At 33.7% G+C, this 17,840-nt stretch overlaps 1 long non-coding RNA gene across 1 annotated transcript in view; it reads right to left on the reverse strand.

Moving 5' to 3' along the window:
• Positions 1 to 17,840, reverse strand: part of LOC141376638 (uncharacterized) — a 225,122-nt gene that overhangs the window by 65,896 nt on the left and 141,386 nt on the right. Inside the window, exon 4 of the long non-coding RNA XR_015502763.1 lies at positions 12,496 to 12,633. This is a non-coding gene — a long non-coding RNA (uncharacterized LOC141376638). The remainder of the gene's footprint in view (positions 1 to 12,495; positions 12,634 to 17,840) is intronic.

Here is a 17,840-nt window from a genome sequence, read left to right on the forward strand (position 1 = left end):
ACTTTTGTGCTAAACAAGTATTAATGATAATACAGTCTTACTGCATTCACCATAAGGCAAAGTAGCACCAACTCACACTAAATTCTCGGCTTATGCTAGTTTTGTTGAATAAAATAAGCAAACAATGTAAATGAAATATGAAAACAAGATGTTGCGGTGCTAGAAAATTGTGTTGTTGTTGGCTAATTGAATTCGTAACAGAGATTCATTCAAAAATGAATCGCTCTCTCTATTAGAATGAGAAGTGAAAGCGGGCGAGGGGGTGTGTTTCAGGACATGCACTAGATTAAATTTAACAGATAGTCAGGATATACATTTCCATGCACACAAACACATGCTCTTTGTCAGTAATGCCTGTGCGATCACTTTTCCATGGATGTAGAAAAGTGATGTAAAATGATAATTTTCATAATCAAAAATAATATTGCGAAAACTCCCGGACACAGATATGCATATATCTCAGGCTCTGGATGGCCATTCCTCCAATGCACCTTGGTCCCACACTCATTTCAAATGAGCACTACCCTGTACTACAATGGTGGCTCTATTGACACATTCCTTCCAATAGACTACCACAATAGCGTAGACGACATTTAATGTGAATATCAAAAAATAAATAAATAAATAAATAAAAAATAACAAATTCTGAATTCTAAAATGAAGACTGTGAGCTGTGAATATCTGGCTCGGTATTATGCCATTTTCAGAAAGAAAATGTGCAAGCTTGTGCTTAGCCTTTTACTCATAAATAGTATCTATTAGTACTTTAAAAATGGTCATGAAGTGATTTTTATTATTATTATTATTTCAAAATGTTCTTTGAATACCACTAATACCAGCAGAAATATTATTATTATTTTTTTTACAAAAAAATAAATAAATACAAGTAAAAAAACAACACAATCAAAAACACATCATAATTTAGCCCTAATAGGCTGTTCTATGATGTTTTTGCCCTCTCTTAAAAACCTTCTTTTTATGATAGACGTTCCCATTCAAGACTCGGATGTAAACACTTATTACTATGATTGGATAACAGTTCTTCAAAATCAAATAACAGATGGATGCTGCCTTGGATGTACTCAACGATATGAGTCACTTGGGTAAAAAAAACAAAAACAAAAACAAAAAAACAACAACTTATCAATACTGAGTGCATATTGGCAAAAAATACAAAGCAATAGTGACACACTGTAAAACTGTTATTAGGGCTCAATAACAGATCAGCAGTTATTAAGACAGAAGTAGATGGATTTTACCATTACCATACGATTTTACCACATACTGTAGAAACTCTCAGTGTCTTTATGACAACTAATCAAAATAAAGTGGCTTTGTTTATTTTTTAGTGTTATGGTTCCTAAAAGGTGTATTCTGTTAAACTAATAATGGCCCACTTTTAAGTTAATGACACTTTAGTTTAAATACCAATTCTCAAGATTAACTACTAGCTTATTCAGGGTGTCAGTGAGGTCTTAAAGTCTTAAAATGTCTTAAATTTCAAAAACAAAATTTAAGGCCTTAAAAAGTCTTAAATTCACTTAACTATTGTCTTGTTTGTCTTAATTTTCCTTTGTTTATGTAAATGTACCCAATCAATCCAGCAAATCCAATCACCAACAAAACAAAGCTTTTAGCAAATCTCTATAAATAGTATTTGTTTATACTCTTTATTTTATTTTCAGTTTCTTTCTTGTTAAAAAAATGAATTTGCAGTAAGGCAAAGTGAAAACAGAGCCTCCCTGATGCAACGTGGAACACTCTTTCCTAATGCCACATTGTGACAAAATCCAAATGCAAAACAGCAGCAGCACAGCTAAAGTCAACAGAACTCATTGAAGGTGTTTCATTGCTCAAGTAATCATGTATTTTCGTCTGTAATAACTCATGTACTCTTTTTCTCCTACAAATCAGTAGAGAGGGGGGTTAAAAAGGCAATCCTAAAGAAGTAAGCACAAATTTTCCTAGTATTAAATTCCACAATCATTTTGGTTTCAAAAAAGAAATCAAAATGAAAAGGATTGGTTATGCAAAAATGATTATTTTAGATATTTCAAAGAAGGCTGAAAACCTGTAACCATTGACGGTAGTACTATTTTTTTCTTACTATAGAAGTCAATGATTACAGGTATTCAGCTTTCTTCAAAACATCTTCTTTTGTGTTCAACAAAATAAAAAAAAATAAAGAAATAAATCTATAAAGGTTATAACCACTTGAAGATGAGTAAACAGAGAGTAAATGTTCGTTTTTGGGTGAACTACAAGTTTTGAGTCTTGAAATTGACAGATTGCGTTTGCAGTACAAGTAATATACTGCATCTAAAAGGATAGTAGTGCCTAAAGTGTACATGTTAGTACTTAGGTAGGTTACCACCACAGTTACAGCTCTGTACCCTTTTTTAAAGCCAGTGAATAAATCAAGCCTTTCTTTGCATCAACTGCTATGACTGTAGTATTGTACAGTATGTGAAATTATGGCTGAGGGGGAATAATCTAATTCATTTGTGAGCGATATTGATTCCGTTGTCAAGATTTCTATTTGTTGTAATTCCCGTAGCTTCGGCATTACCCTTGTCAACTGATGTAAAATCAAATGTAATGATATTCAAGCCGACGTTTGTTCTCAGAACACGCATGCATACGATACACGCACCTCCAGGACACGCTTTCTCTCCGCAGTTCATTTCAAAACATAGCGACAACATTCCTGGAAAATACAATTCCATCTCCATAAACAATGAGATTATTACAGTGAGATCAAAGCTATTGCACAGTGTCGCTGGATCAAAAGTGAAGCTTTTTTTTCTCACACTATGCTGTTATAGGCCCAATTCTGGCCAGGTGGGGAATAAAATAAAATAAAAAAAATAAAAAAACGCCTGTAGCAATTTCATCGCTTCCAGGTCTATTTGGAATTCTGCTCAGGACGGTTGCATGCTAGTTGTATGGAGGCTTTTGCCCACAGCAGCTTTAAAACAATCCGTAGCAACGTCATCCATCAAGACCTAAGCCACAGATTCCAGATTGGATCTTGGATTTGTGATTAGCAGACAATCTTGACCTGAACGTTGAAAAAAAAAAAAAAAGACTTTTAAACTTTATCCAGGATTATATCCCATCTCACATACTCTATCTCTTGCTCTCCTCTCTCCTGGGTAAAGCCGTGACCGACAGCATCTTGGGGGAAAAAAAAGTTGAAAAAGTCAAACAGGGATTTGTGAGATGGCATTCAGAAAGATAAATAATAAAATAAAAGGTAAGACCTAAAAAAAAAACAAAAAAAAAAACAAAAACATTTATTTATGACCTACTCCGCATGAGTCATAATCTGATTGACTGACCCATATGACTGAATTTACAGTAAATGCTAATTGAGGGATCATTATTTAATTACTCCCGCTCTTCTAATGAGATTGTAATGGGATGTTTGTGTATGCACACAAAGTTTTGATAATAACAAGATTAATGCCATCTGCTTCTGAAATAAAAGAAAAACACATTACCTGTTATGATTATATGATTATATGATTTTATATATATATATATATATATATATATATATATATATATATATATATATACATATATATATATATATATATATATATATATATATATATATATATATATATATATATATATATATTTTTTTTTTTTTTTTTTCATTCAATCATTCATTACATTTTTTGTAATTTATTATTATTATTCATATTATTATTTGCTAGAAATTAAATAAAATTAATTCCTCTGGAACTACTGAATTACGAAATCAATTTATTGTCAATTTTAAAATCATTGTGGAGATGTTTGTTCATTCTTTTTTTTTTGTTCATTCATTTTCTGCTAAATTACAAAAATGCTTTATTGTTAGTTTTAAAGTTTTTGTGGAGATGTTCATTCATTCATTCATTCATTCATTCATTCATTCATTCATTCATTCATTCATTCATTTATTCATTCATTTTCTGCTGAAATACAAAAGTGCTTTATTTTAAGTTGTAAAGCCCTTGAATATGTTTTTCGTTTGTTCGTTCATTGATTCATTCATTCATTAATTCATTCCTTTTCTTGCTAAAAATTAGTGAACTTTTATTTGCCTAATTTGAGCTTAATTTTTAGTTTAACCCCCTTGTTTATTTATTTATTCATTTTTAAACTGAATTACTAAAGTGCTTTATTTTTAGTTTTAAAGATGTTTATTCATTCAGTCATTCATTCAGACTATATTTTTTCTTTCTTTATTTCACTCATTCATTAATTCATTTTCTATAGAAATGCAAAAGTGCTTTATTTTCAAAAGCCCTTGTGGAGATGTTAATTAATTAATTTATTAATTTTCTTGTTAGAAATAAATGAAATTTAAATTTGCCTCAGAAACTACTTAAAAATTAAAGTGCTTAATTTTCAGTTTTAATGCCCTTATGGACATGTTCATTAAGTAATTCATTCATTATATTTGTACGGAATTACAACAGTGTTTTATTTTCAGTTTTAAAACCAATGTGGATATGTGCATTCATTCATTCATTCATTCATTCATTCATTCATTCATTCATTCATTCATTCATTCATTCATTCATTCATTCATTCACTCATTCATTCATTCATTCATTTTCTTGCTATAAATGAACACAATTGTCATTTTCCTTTGGAACTACTGAACTACTAAAGTGCTTTATTTTCAGTTTTAAAGCCCTTGTGGAGATGAATAGAGTACTTTAACAGGAGCAAAACATTTGCTTTTTTTTTTGCAGCCCATGGCACCTGTACACTTATTATAATGTTGATTATGCCTTATTGCCAGCAGTAACCTCATTGTGTACTGAATAAGTAGGTCACGACCTCTTGGCAACCAAGTACACTTGCTGTGTTTCCATTTTGAGCAGATTAGAGCCACACAAAGCAGAACTCTTGACCTTAACGCTTGACCTTGAGTTGAACAAAACACATTTGTACACACTACTGTATATGTTCAGATACTTGTAAATAATCACACAGACAAAAAACAACAGCATGGAAAGAACAAAAAACTGACCCAAAGACCGCAGCCGATCTATTGGAATTATGAGATGATGTTTACGAGCTGCAGCCTGTCAATTTGACAAGGGCCGTATAAATGCAACTCATGTAAAACTGCCAGCTTCTGTTATTTACACTAAATGACACTCATTTAGACACTAGAGAACAAAAGGGATGTGGAAAATACAAAGGTTTGGGTGCTATGTGGAATACTAGAGTCAAAACATTTATAAAGAAAACCAGTACCTTTATCAGAGAATGGTCATCACATTAGATGGTGATACAGTTCCATGCAACCTTAAATTAAATAATCACCACTATATAACCAATACTTACTGTATACAGTATATATAAGTCCAAATGCATACCGCATCAACAAACTAACTACCAATAATATTAGCAAAACCTTTTGCTAGTTCAGTATTTTTCATTCATTCATTTTCTTTTCGGCTCAGTGACTTTCAATATTTTTGCTTTTCCAAATGTTTATTAATCATTATTTCCAGTGTAGTATTAAACATTTTGAGTGGTTCAGATTACAATTTATAGTTATGTAATTTTTTTTTTGTCTTGTTCTGCAAATACACAATCTCACAAAAGTCGTATCACCTATCCAAGTTTTATAACAACAAACAATAACTTATAAAATAAGTTGATCATTTGGTATCAGAAGTGGCTTGTATAAAAGGCAAAGGCCTCTAGATTATGCTTATTTTACTAAAATAAAATATGATCATGCCTTGATTTGACTTTGCTAAGACGAAAGTCTTGTCACTTAACACAAATAATGTACAGTATAGAATATAAAGTCATGGTGCAGTCGAAAAATAATTAATATTGTGTATGACTCCCATGAGCTTGGACGACTGCATCCATACATCTTTGCAATTAACTAGTTAATAAAGTCATCTGGAATAAAAAAAGAAAGCGTTCTTGCAGGACTCTCAGAGTTCATCAAGATTCTTTGAATTCACCCCAGACATGTTCAATATGGAGCTCCAGATTTGGCTCTAGTACTTACAAATATATATTAGTGGTGGGCTGTTGTTGGCGTTAACATGCTACGTGAACACAAGACTCTTATCGCACGATAAAAAAAAAAAATATTTAGCCGTTAATCTAGCCTCAATGTTGGGTTGGTAGCTGGGTCTATTCTACGCAAGCTGTGATGACTTTCACCTTGATATTTTATCGCGGATGTATACCTGACTGGTGAGCCGTCTGACAGAAAAGTGCCCTTCTGAATCAAATCAGCAGGATGTCTGACTTTTACCTGCTTTAACTTTAACTATAACTCCTGAAAATTTTATTTATGCTGCCGTGACAAACTGGGGTATTAGACGCAATTAATGAGTAAGGACTGGTGAGAGTGTTATGGAATTTAATAACGCAAGCCAAATGGAAAGCAAAAAAAACTTTGTGTGTGTGTGTGTGTGCGCCTGCGGTCCTTTACTGACAGCAATGTGTGTGGGTCTTGTCTAAAAAAAGTCTTACATGATGGTAATAGTTTGATTGCAGTGTTTACTTTAATAATGCCACTAATATCTGCATACTCCACATGTCTTAATTTCATTTCTGTGTAGTTCAGGTATGACTTTAGTCGGATGAAGGTTATAAAAAAAAAAAAAAAAAAAAAAAAATCGCTGTTAGGAGCTTATGTAGGCCTACAGTTCAAAATTCATGTTAACCTGAATAAACCGTTAGTAAACACAAGTACATTTTTTGAACATCATTTATTTCATCACCAATTATCATAGTAGAACAGTTGCCCAAGCAGTTTTTGATGCATTTTGAAAATAGGAGATGAGCTCCTGGTCTAAGGCGCCACCTGGCTTGAGAAACCCGTTCTCAAAGACTTATTAATTGGGAAGCACAAATATTCTGAATGCCTTCGGCAGAATTCAAATGAGCTATTTAAATCTAGATTAATTTCGAGATTAAACTAGATAAAAAAATATATATATATAATAAATTATATATATACAATATATATACAATATATATATGTATACACACACACACACACACACACACACACACACACACACACACACACACGCACACACACACACACACACACACACACACACACACCCTTTTAATGCACCACTGACCTAGTTTAAATTGCACATGAATAATCTTTTTTGCTAAATGAAATACTGAAATATAATGTCATCATCATGGAAAAAGCCTAAATAAATTACTTATTAAAACTTTTGTTTAAAGTGTGTTGAAGGAATCTTCTCTTTGTTAAACAGCACTTGGGAAATATTTGAAGATTTAAAACGTCACAGAAGGGCTACTAATTTTGTTTTCAACTGTTCCTAATAAATCTGTTGCATCCAGACAAAGAGAGAATTTTCAAGTAGCTTCATAATTTTCTTCCCATAGTTGCATGTTAATTTTCTGCAATAGACAATCACTTTCAATTATTAATCAATACTTGCATATTTATCTCTCATTTTAGTTCAATTTTGTAATTCCCAATGCTAATAGGATCGTATTTTTGTCCCCACATGCACCAAAGCTGTTAAGTGCACAGTCTTGTACCATTGTCATTTGGTCTGGTTTTCACATACCTGCACATCTTCGCACCAAATCAACATTTATAATTTTCTTCTTTTTTTTTTCACCTTGTAGCTGGCTGGTTTGGTTCATAGCTTATAACACTTTAACAAAGACTGTTTTATAATCCCTGTGGGGAAAAATAGTTCCAGAAGCAGTGCGGGTGAAAAAGTGGGCAGGCACTAATGCGCTCCATAGAGATTTCATCTGAAACTCTAGAAAGACGTGAGTGAGATTACTAGGATTTGTTTCTCAGGAGACTATACTTCTCTGCGCTTCATCCTGTTGTCTGAGAAAGAACTGAAATATTAAAAACATCTCATCCATGATATTACTTTCCTACAAGACTGAAAGGGAGAAAAAAAATCAGATAGAGGCAGAATACTAGGAATGCTATAGAAACACACTTCAGATGTTGCATGATGAGAATCAATTCTAAAAATAAAATATGGATCTTAAAGAGACAGACCACCTGAAATATATAACTCTTTCATACTTTACTCACCTCCGGGTCTTTACAAAACTGTCACTGAGGTTCACACCTGGTAATAAACGCATATTTCACCCAAAAAATGAAAACCTGTAAACATTTACCTCCAGAATAGGTAAAGCCAATACTATGTAAATCAATTGTTTCTAACAGTTTGTCTCCCTTTGTGTTCAACGGAAAAAAAATAAGAGGAGCTCAAACTAGTATTGAACAAGTAAAGGGTGAGTAAATGATAACATCATTTTCATTTTTGAGTGAACTATCCCTATAAGATGGATTAACAACACAAATTTGAGAAAAAAATAATAGGCTCAGTGTTCAGTAATCGATATTTACTCAACAAAATATTATATTCTGATCCACAAAACAAAGCCATACAGGGTTGGAACTGTTCATGTATGAATCAATAAACAATGACAATTTTTTACATTTATCTTCTAACTAGTAATTTTATTTATAGATTGAATTTTTTCAACCAACTAAATAAGGTAAAAAAAAAAAATTAAACGCACACACATATATATATATATATATATATATATATATATATATACCTGTATCTATATAAACACATATACACCGGTCACTTTATTAGATACACCTGTGCAACTGCTCCTTAACGCAAAATACGAATCAGCCAATCACATGGCAGCAACTCAATGTATTTTGGCATGTATGGTCAAGATAATCTGCTGTAGTTCAAATCGAGCATCAGAATGAGGAAGAAAGGTGATTTTAACGCACAACCATCTCTAGGGTTTACAGATAATGGTCCAAAAATGCTCAGTAAGCAGCACTTTTATTTTTTTCATTTTTACTAATATTCATTAATATTAATTATTCAAATTCTTATTATATTCACTAAGGTGCCGCTGTTTGCGGTCGAATGATAGTTACATCATCTTTAAACTGCAGGCTGCATTTTGCTCACGGGGCTGCGAGAAAATAAATAAAAAGAGCGGAGCTGCGACAAAATAATGAATAAAAAAAGTGAGGCTATTGTCAAATGATTTAATAAATAAAAAAACGTGGGACTGCTGAGAGTGCTAGCAGCTAGGGCCACCAGCCCTCGTGGCCAAAATAAACGAACCGGCCCACCGACAATTCTCTCGGTCCTCCCGATTAGCCAATCCGGGCCTGCTATAAACAGTGGCAAACATGCTCCTAATAATATTAACATTCTATTCAAACAAAACATGAATGTAAACAGATATTTGGATACATATAAAATCCTCTGTTTAAACTTTTTCTGTGAATATACTAATTTATGCAGTGACCTAAATTGTCACAGGCGCCGACATTTTACTCTCTCAGCATGACACAATATTAATCAAAACAGCAGAAGATGAGACCTTTTCCTTGTTAAAATAAGTTATAACGTAATTAGAAAAAGCTAGTTGGGGGGCAGCTGGAGCGAGATTACAGATCATTTTATGGAAACACACACACATACACACACACATAGAGAGAGAGCTAGAAAAAGAGAGACCTTTAAATACCCTGTTTATCCTCTATCAGTAATTTGGAGGGGAGCTCTCGTTTCCTAATTGAATTGTTCTGTTTCAGAGGAAAAAAATGGCCACGCCTGGGCAAGCTTACACAGTGCTTTTCAGATTGTGTTTGTATATGCACGCCTGTGGGACTCAATACTGGAGCTGACCATCTGGAAAAAGAAAAGCTCTTTCGGTGGCGATATGGCTGGAGTTTATGGACTGGCAGGCTGCAAATGAGCATTATCTGCGAGCGCGTCCCCGTCCAGAGGAGGACTTCTAATAGACAATGTGTTTACCAACATCAAGCACTCATCTGAAACAAGGACACACTCATACACTCCCACTGACCTTTTTTGCACCGTTGCGCCGATGGAGGTTGCTAGGATTTACAGCCTGTCGATGCGGCAAGCTGATTTAACATTTAAAGTTTAAAATTAAACTAGTGTGTGTTTCTATTTTATCAGAAGTCAGCATCTATTCCACTTAAGCTAGTGCTTAATCCTTAGACTTTTCTAAGGCTTTTTTTTTTTTTAATATTCTGGTACTTACTCATTAGACATTTGTTGTTAATCATAACATACTTTACTACAACATTTCTAGATACTAATGTGTATTAAACAGTGTTGGGCAGTAGCATTACTACAAGTAGGGATGCTAATAGCTTAACTACATTTTCTTTTGCTTACCAATGCTGCATATGTTAGTTGAAACAATATTACATGTTTTCAATGGTATTTAATATTTGTGTGTTGCAAATATGAAGTTTTAGCATCGTTATTCCAGTCTTCAGTGTAACGTGATGCATTAGAATAACATCAATACAATGATCAATAATTCATTCTAATAAAAATTAATAAATGATATTAATGAATGAGTATCACTTTAAAATACATTGTTACCAGCATACGTTAAGTAGGTATTAATATCTGATAAATAAGCATCAGTATCTATTCAGTAGGTACTACTGAATGAGTATCTTATCAATAATGAGATGGTTGATTAAAAATACAGTTGAAACCAGAAGTGTACATACACTCTAAAAAAAGGAACTTAACCATTTAAAAAAATAATAATAATAATAAAAAAGTCTGATGGTAAATCATAAAAACGTTTAATATTTTAGGTCCCTTAGGATTACCTAAATGATTTACATTAGCTAAATGCCAGATTAATGAGATATATATATTTTTTTGAGAATTTTTTTTATAAATTTCTAGACAGTCAACAGTTTACACAGATTTCCTTGGTATTTCTGTAGATTTGCTTTTAAACTGTATAACTTTGGTCAAATGTTTTGGGTATCCTTCCACAAGCTTCTCACAATAGTTTGAAGGAATTTTGGCCCATTCCTCCAGTCAGATTTGTAGGCTGTCTTGCTTTTTCAACTCTGCCCACAAATTTTCTATAGGATTGAGGTCAGGGCTTTGTGATGGCCACTCTAAAACATTCACTCTGTTGTCCTTAAAGCACATTTTGACTAATTTGGCAGTATGCTTAAAGTCATGGTCAGTTTGGATGACCCATTTGTGGCCAAGTTTTAATTTCCTGGCTGATGTCTCAAATCAAATCACTTTTATTGTCACATCATCAGCAGCACGTGTGCTATCATGAGTGAAAAGCTTGAGATGTTGCTTCAGTATTTCTACATAATGTTCTTTCTTCATGATGCCATCTATGCTGTGAAGTGGACCAGTCCCTGCAGCAAAACAGCCCCACAACATGATGCTGCCGCCCTTATACCTCACAGATGGGATGGTGTTCCTAGGCTTGTAAGCTTTCCCCTTTGTTCTCCAAATGTAACACTGGTCATTATGATCAAATAGTTCAATATTAGTTCCATCAGACCACAGGACAGGTCTCAAAAAATTTTTCCCAGTGTAATTTAGCAAATTGTAATCTGGCTTTTTTGCTGATACTGGCTTGTTGATTTTTGCATGTTGTCATACAAGGAAGCAGTGTGTTTGAGGTTTTCCTTAAATACTATAATACTACAGTTGTCTCTCCAATTAACTCAAATGTTGTCAATTAGCCAATCTGAAACTTCCAAAACCTTGACACCTTCATCTGAGCTCTTAATATTATTTATGTAAATTTAACTTTCAAGAAAAGTAATAACAATTTCTTAAAATAATATGTCTCTCAGTATTCTGCTATTAACCATAACAGAAACAAATGTGATAATATGAACTTACCTAAAAACAGGCAAGTGCACACATAGGACTTAACCTGTGCACTCTTTAGTTTTGGATAGAAAGTGCCCTTCCAAAATAAAGTGCCCTAGAGACCCCCCCCCCCTTCACCAAAAATATTATTATTATTATTATTATTATTATTATTATTATTATTATTATTAATCATAACAATAATAATAATACCAACACTACTACTACTACTAATAATAATAATAATACATGAATGAATGAATGAATGTATGAATAAGTAAATAAATCAATAAATAAAATGAATTAATTAAAAGCTAAACCTAAACCCTAACTATATAATATGTACATGTCGTTAATCAAAATTAGTTGCAATGTAACAAGGGCACCAAAAAAAAAAGTGTGATCAAATAAACTACTAGTTGCACGGAATGAATACTATCACTTTTTTAGTTTAGACTAGATGTTAAAAAGGCTTGCCATATTTCACACACATTAAGCTGTTTCACTAAACAAATTAAGATTTAAATTTCTGGTAACAAACAGTCACATGTAAAATACACACTCACACACTTGCCAGCCTTCCTGCGCTTGTGTTTTAATGAGGTGATATGATTAATGGATCCTGATATAGACTCTCTGTGTGCGTCTCTCTCACACACACACATACACACACACACACACACACGCACACACACGCACACACACACACACACACACACACACACACACACACACACACACACTGCGGGTATCGGAGCATGGCTACCTCTGCATTCTTCCATGAGCTGAATCCCAATCTTCCGTCAAGTCCATTTTCAATAGGCCTCTTGTTATTTATTCCAAATAATTATGACCGTGCATTTCAAGAAGCCGTAACCTGGCAACCATTACTTCATCACCAGTGCTGTGAACAAAAGAGAGAGAAAGATGAAGATTATTAGTGGTGCTGCTAAGAAGAGAAGTGTTCATTGTTAAGGATAGGGATTTAAATGAAACTGAAGTAATGAAGTAAGTCCACACTTTTCGTGTTCAGGACACCTTAAATTATGTGACTTGTGGAGAAGAGGCATGCAGATTTTTTATTATTATTATTTTTATTTTATTTTATTCAGGGTTACAATTTTCACCTTACAGATGATAAAGTAGGTGCAAAATAAAGGGACCAGAGACGTGCAGCAGGTTCGGTCAGTTGTGGTTATATATTGTTAGTGTTCTTTTGCTCAGCAATGCTGCATATGTTAGTTAGTTCACAACAAATCACATAGTATTTACGTCAAATCATATTACTGAGTATTACTAACTAACTAACTATATAAACAAATACAACTAATGATATTATAATAAGGGTGATGCTGTGCCGCAGTGGGTAGCGATGTTGCCTCACAGCAAGAAGGTCGCTGGTTCAAGCCTCGACTGGGTCAGTTGGCATTTCTGTGTGGAGTTTGCATGTTCTCCCCGTGTTCGTGTGGGTTTCGTCTGGGTGCTCCGGTTTGCCTCACAAGTCCAAAGACACGCCCTATAGTTGAATTGGGTAAACTAAAATGGTCCGTTGTGAGTGTGAATGAGAGTGTATGGGTGTTTCCCAGTGATGGGTATCCCAGAGATGGGTTGCGGCTGGAAGGGCATCTGCTGCAAAAAAACATATGCTGGATATGTTAGCGATTCATTCCACTGTGGCGACCCCAGATTAATAAAGTTGACCGTTTCCTTTCGTGCTACTAGCTGACCGTTAACCTCAATATAGATGGCTTTTCCGCTGTTAGTATGCCAAGTAGCTCGCCATGGATCTTGGTGGACTTGAGACACACAGAGAAGTTAATAATAATAATAATAATAATAGTTTTATTATTTTTATTTTATTTTTATTATTTTATTATTATTATTATTATTTATTAATTAATTTATTAATAATTTAATTTGCTGGATAAGTTGGTGGCTCATTACGCTGTGGCGACCCCAGATTAATAAAGGGACTACGCCGAAAAGAAAATGAATGAATGAATGGTAGCGCAAACAGAAACTGTCATATCGCGCTGTAGCATTCGTTTTAAAGACGAAACGCAGCCATATGTAGTTCTGGCAAAATAATTTGCCTTCTCCAGAAAGGTTTACGAGATACATTTTCACGATGAGCCTGTGTTCAGAGCTTTTGAACTGTGGTGTATACAGGGAGCATGTGGAGTGTCTTTAGGACTTGGGAAGGTAAGAATCCATCAAGCAGCCACACTGTAAAAAGTCATTAAATGTCAGTAAACCCACTGACTTACATTTTATAATGATGCACATACTGTAGTTGGTTTACTTAATAACTATAAGGCAACACATTTACTGTGTTTTTTTTAAGTCAACTAAATGGATTTTTGTCTAAACTAAACAAATTTCTGACTAAAGTCACTTTTTACAGTGCAAGCAGAACACCCTAGCAATCTCATAGCATCATGTTTACAACCACTCAGTACACCTTAGCAACCTCAAAAACAAAACTAATTTTATTAAGGTTTGGGTGACCAAGAAAACGAGTATGATAATGAGATTTCATTAGTTTCATTTAAATTTCGTCACTGGTTTGGACACCTGCTGTGGTTCAGTCGTACAGAGGACAATTAAAGGACTAGGCAAAGAGGACATGTCAGTCACTGTCGTCCCAAAAGACGCCTCTCATCCACTCAGAGCGGATGGACAGACTAAAGCAGGCCGACAGAGGCCTCGGGCTCTTGCTGTTTCCCTGTCTGTTCTTCCATTGTCCTTATACAGTACTCACACTGACCACATCTTTCAAAACACCCAGTGTCCACTTTAGCAACAACTTTTTCACCTTTTTCAGCTACTCTGAAATAAAGCTTAGTTTTACATTTTTACTCTACAGAATGTCCCAACAAACATGAGGCAGGTACCGAAAAACCCCACAAAAACATTTGCAATAGAGACACCATTATAATTATGCCACTTACACCCCACTTACGCAGGGCGTCAGTGTCAATGCTTCCCATTCACTTTGAATGGGTGACGTTAAGCATTGTCGAACTGAATTGTGTATCTGTTGGCTACAGAGGTTGAGAACTTATTTTCAAGCGCCAATGGAAGCGTCAGCCAATCAGATCACTTTTTGCAAATTCCCCAGCTCAGACAGTAGCCGATCATGGACTAATCTCTTCGGCTGGCGTTGCTATGATGATCCTATCACAGCCTCAACTTCAGACATGCCCTCTATCAACTGTTGACACTAAAGCCCCATGTGGAAATTATGCAATAATAATAATAATAATAATAATAATAATAATAATAACAATAATAATAATAATAATAATAATAAAACTAATTAAAAAAATAAAAATGAATTATGATACTAATAGTAATAATAATAATAATAATAATAATAAAACTAATATTACAAATAAAAATGAATAATAATCATAATATTAATAATAATAATACTAATAATAATAATAACAATAAAACTTTAATAATATGAGTAAAATTAAATAATAATTACTATTTTTATTATTATTATTATTATTATTATTATTAATATTAGTAGTATTTAATTTTATTTTTATATAATAATAATAATAATAATAATCATTAGCATAATACAACATAATAATAAAAATGCAACTAAATAATAATAATAATAATAATAATAATAATAATAATAATAACAATAATAATAATAATTATTATTATTATTATTATTATTATTATTATTAATATTTACAAACAAGTATTTGACATTTATTGTGTATTTATTTGATATGACTTGATATAAATGAATATAATTAATTATATAGATGTATAATGTAACTGTGTGAACATAAACAACATCTCAAACAAACATCTCAAAAATTTAAAATGCTCAAAGTTCAATGCACAGGAAGACATTGGCTTTCACAGAGGTAGCTTAGCAAAGCCTACAGCAAACACAATTTTGTAACGGTATTATGTAGCAAGAATGTAAACAACAGGAAATGCTGTTTGGCACCGCTAACAGTTCAGCTACAAACAAATATTTATCCGTCAAACCGCTGTAAACAGCCACAATCTTCACCAGCGCATGCAGTGATTCTCAATGCAGCCACTGTGCCTGTGTTCTACATCTCAAATAACAAACTCGCAAAAGAAATATGAACGTTATATATTACTTACACATGCTTATTCCAAATATATGCGAAAGACACTTGAAAGAGTGTCATGCAGCTAACACTGCTAACAGCTGGTCTGACTGGACTGTTTACACAGCGTAAAAGCGCATGCTTGTAGCGGCGTGACATGGTGAGCCAATCCGCATATCACAGCCCATTATGTTAGCTGACCAATCAGAGCCTCCTGAGGGTGGGCCTTTCAGGGGATTTAGGAAGTATGACACTCATTTTCATGTTAGCTGTGTAGCTGTATAGCTGTATATAATCAAAGAAAGATGAATAATAACAAGATTTTTTACAAATGAAGCATGAGCACACATTGCTTTACATGTTAAACACAACCAAGGCATAAAAATACACTGTGACCCACCACATTAAGCAAAACAATCATTACAATCACATGTTGAATTTTAAATTGTTAACCTTATTTTCTTACTGCAGCAAAACAGATAAAATTTGTAAACATAAATGCAAGAAATATACCTTTATAAAACTTATTAGAACTCAAAATGCATTTCCCTATTCTTTTTCAATGTATTTGTCTACATAAACCATTTGATTTGTGACCATAAATTACAATTTTCTTATTTGTAGCAAGCCACTGCTATTTTTCAGCATCACATCTACTACCATTTCTAATGGACAGTGTCTACCAGAGACAAACTCTACAAAATGTTAGAACTAATCTAGGATGTGCATTAACATGATTACAACATTAAGATGATAACCCAATAGGATTTTTTTTTTTCACAGCATTTTGATATTTGCCCATCATAATTATAGTCATTCAGTGCAAAGGGCCTCAGCATCTGGCTGTGCTGTGAAAAGGGCAATGAGCTATTCCTTTACACTCTCTGCTGCATTATTACACATTAAAAACTCATGAGGCCATGCCAGTATGGCCAAACACATATTGCACAAATGCATTGCAAGCTTTCACACATACACACGCAGCGTTCAATCGCCACCTGACGTAAACGGCTCCAGCCTCAACCAGAAAGCAATGGGAGCGTTTAAAAGAGATTCAGAGGCCCACTTGGGCAGTAATGCCAGTGACATTATCGAGAAGTCATTTTAAGAGTCCAGCAAGACCCCAGAAATACAGTAAAACATGAGCAATAAGCCCCTTAGGATCATCTAGAGTCCATGAACACATACATCAAACATGTATATTTGTAATGCATGCATGTATGTGTGTGTGTGTTGCCATGTTTTGAGTGTATAGTGCAGGGTAGGCAAACTGAGTAATTTGTTACACAGTGCAAGCAGCTGTACTCGAGGGAATAGGGAAAGATACAGGTACAAGGTTAAATTATAGTAAAAATCTTTTTCAATGCCTTCGAGAGAACCAATTCACACATACACACATAATATATAAAGCATCAAACTTTATACTGACTTCTATTGCTTTAATACAAAGCTAATGGTATTTTCTGGACCTTTAAAGTGTCCCTATTATGCTATTTTTAAAGTTCCTCAGTTTTTGTTGTCTTCTATGGCTGGTTCCCGGTCATCCAAGGTTTAAAAAGATAAGAAAAGGAAAAAAAAAAAAGAAAAAATCTCAAAATTTAGATGTAACATCACCTCATCTCTCAAGGAGTCTCAAATGGCTCTGAGCCCCATTGGTAGCATTCAGAGGTTGAATGTCATATCAAGCCTCTATGTCTCTGTGTCCAGTTCTTTCAGACCCAAAATGTGCAGGATTGAAATGGCAATTTTTACCTGATACTATAGTTGGGTGCACTAACAAGTACACTAAAGACATCATTCACAACTCTGCCTTTTAAGATCAGGAAACCTTTTGGTAGAAATCGTAATCAGGAACCTATCTTTACTTTGTCTCTTATAACAATGGCACTGGCTCCTAATAGATGTTATATCCAGTTAAATCACATTCGGATCACGTCACCAAAGTTAAACCCTTGGTTCTACTTGACCTACTCGTAGCAAGTTCCAAACTGGCAATTACAGC

Source organism: Danio rerio, chromosome 11, assembly GCF_052040795.2.
Source record: "Danio rerio strain M-AB ecotype USA chromosome 11, GRCz13ab, whole genome shotgun sequence".
Lineage (NCBI taxonomy): Eukaryota > Metazoa > Chordata > Actinopteri > Cypriniformes > Danionidae > Danio > Danio rerio.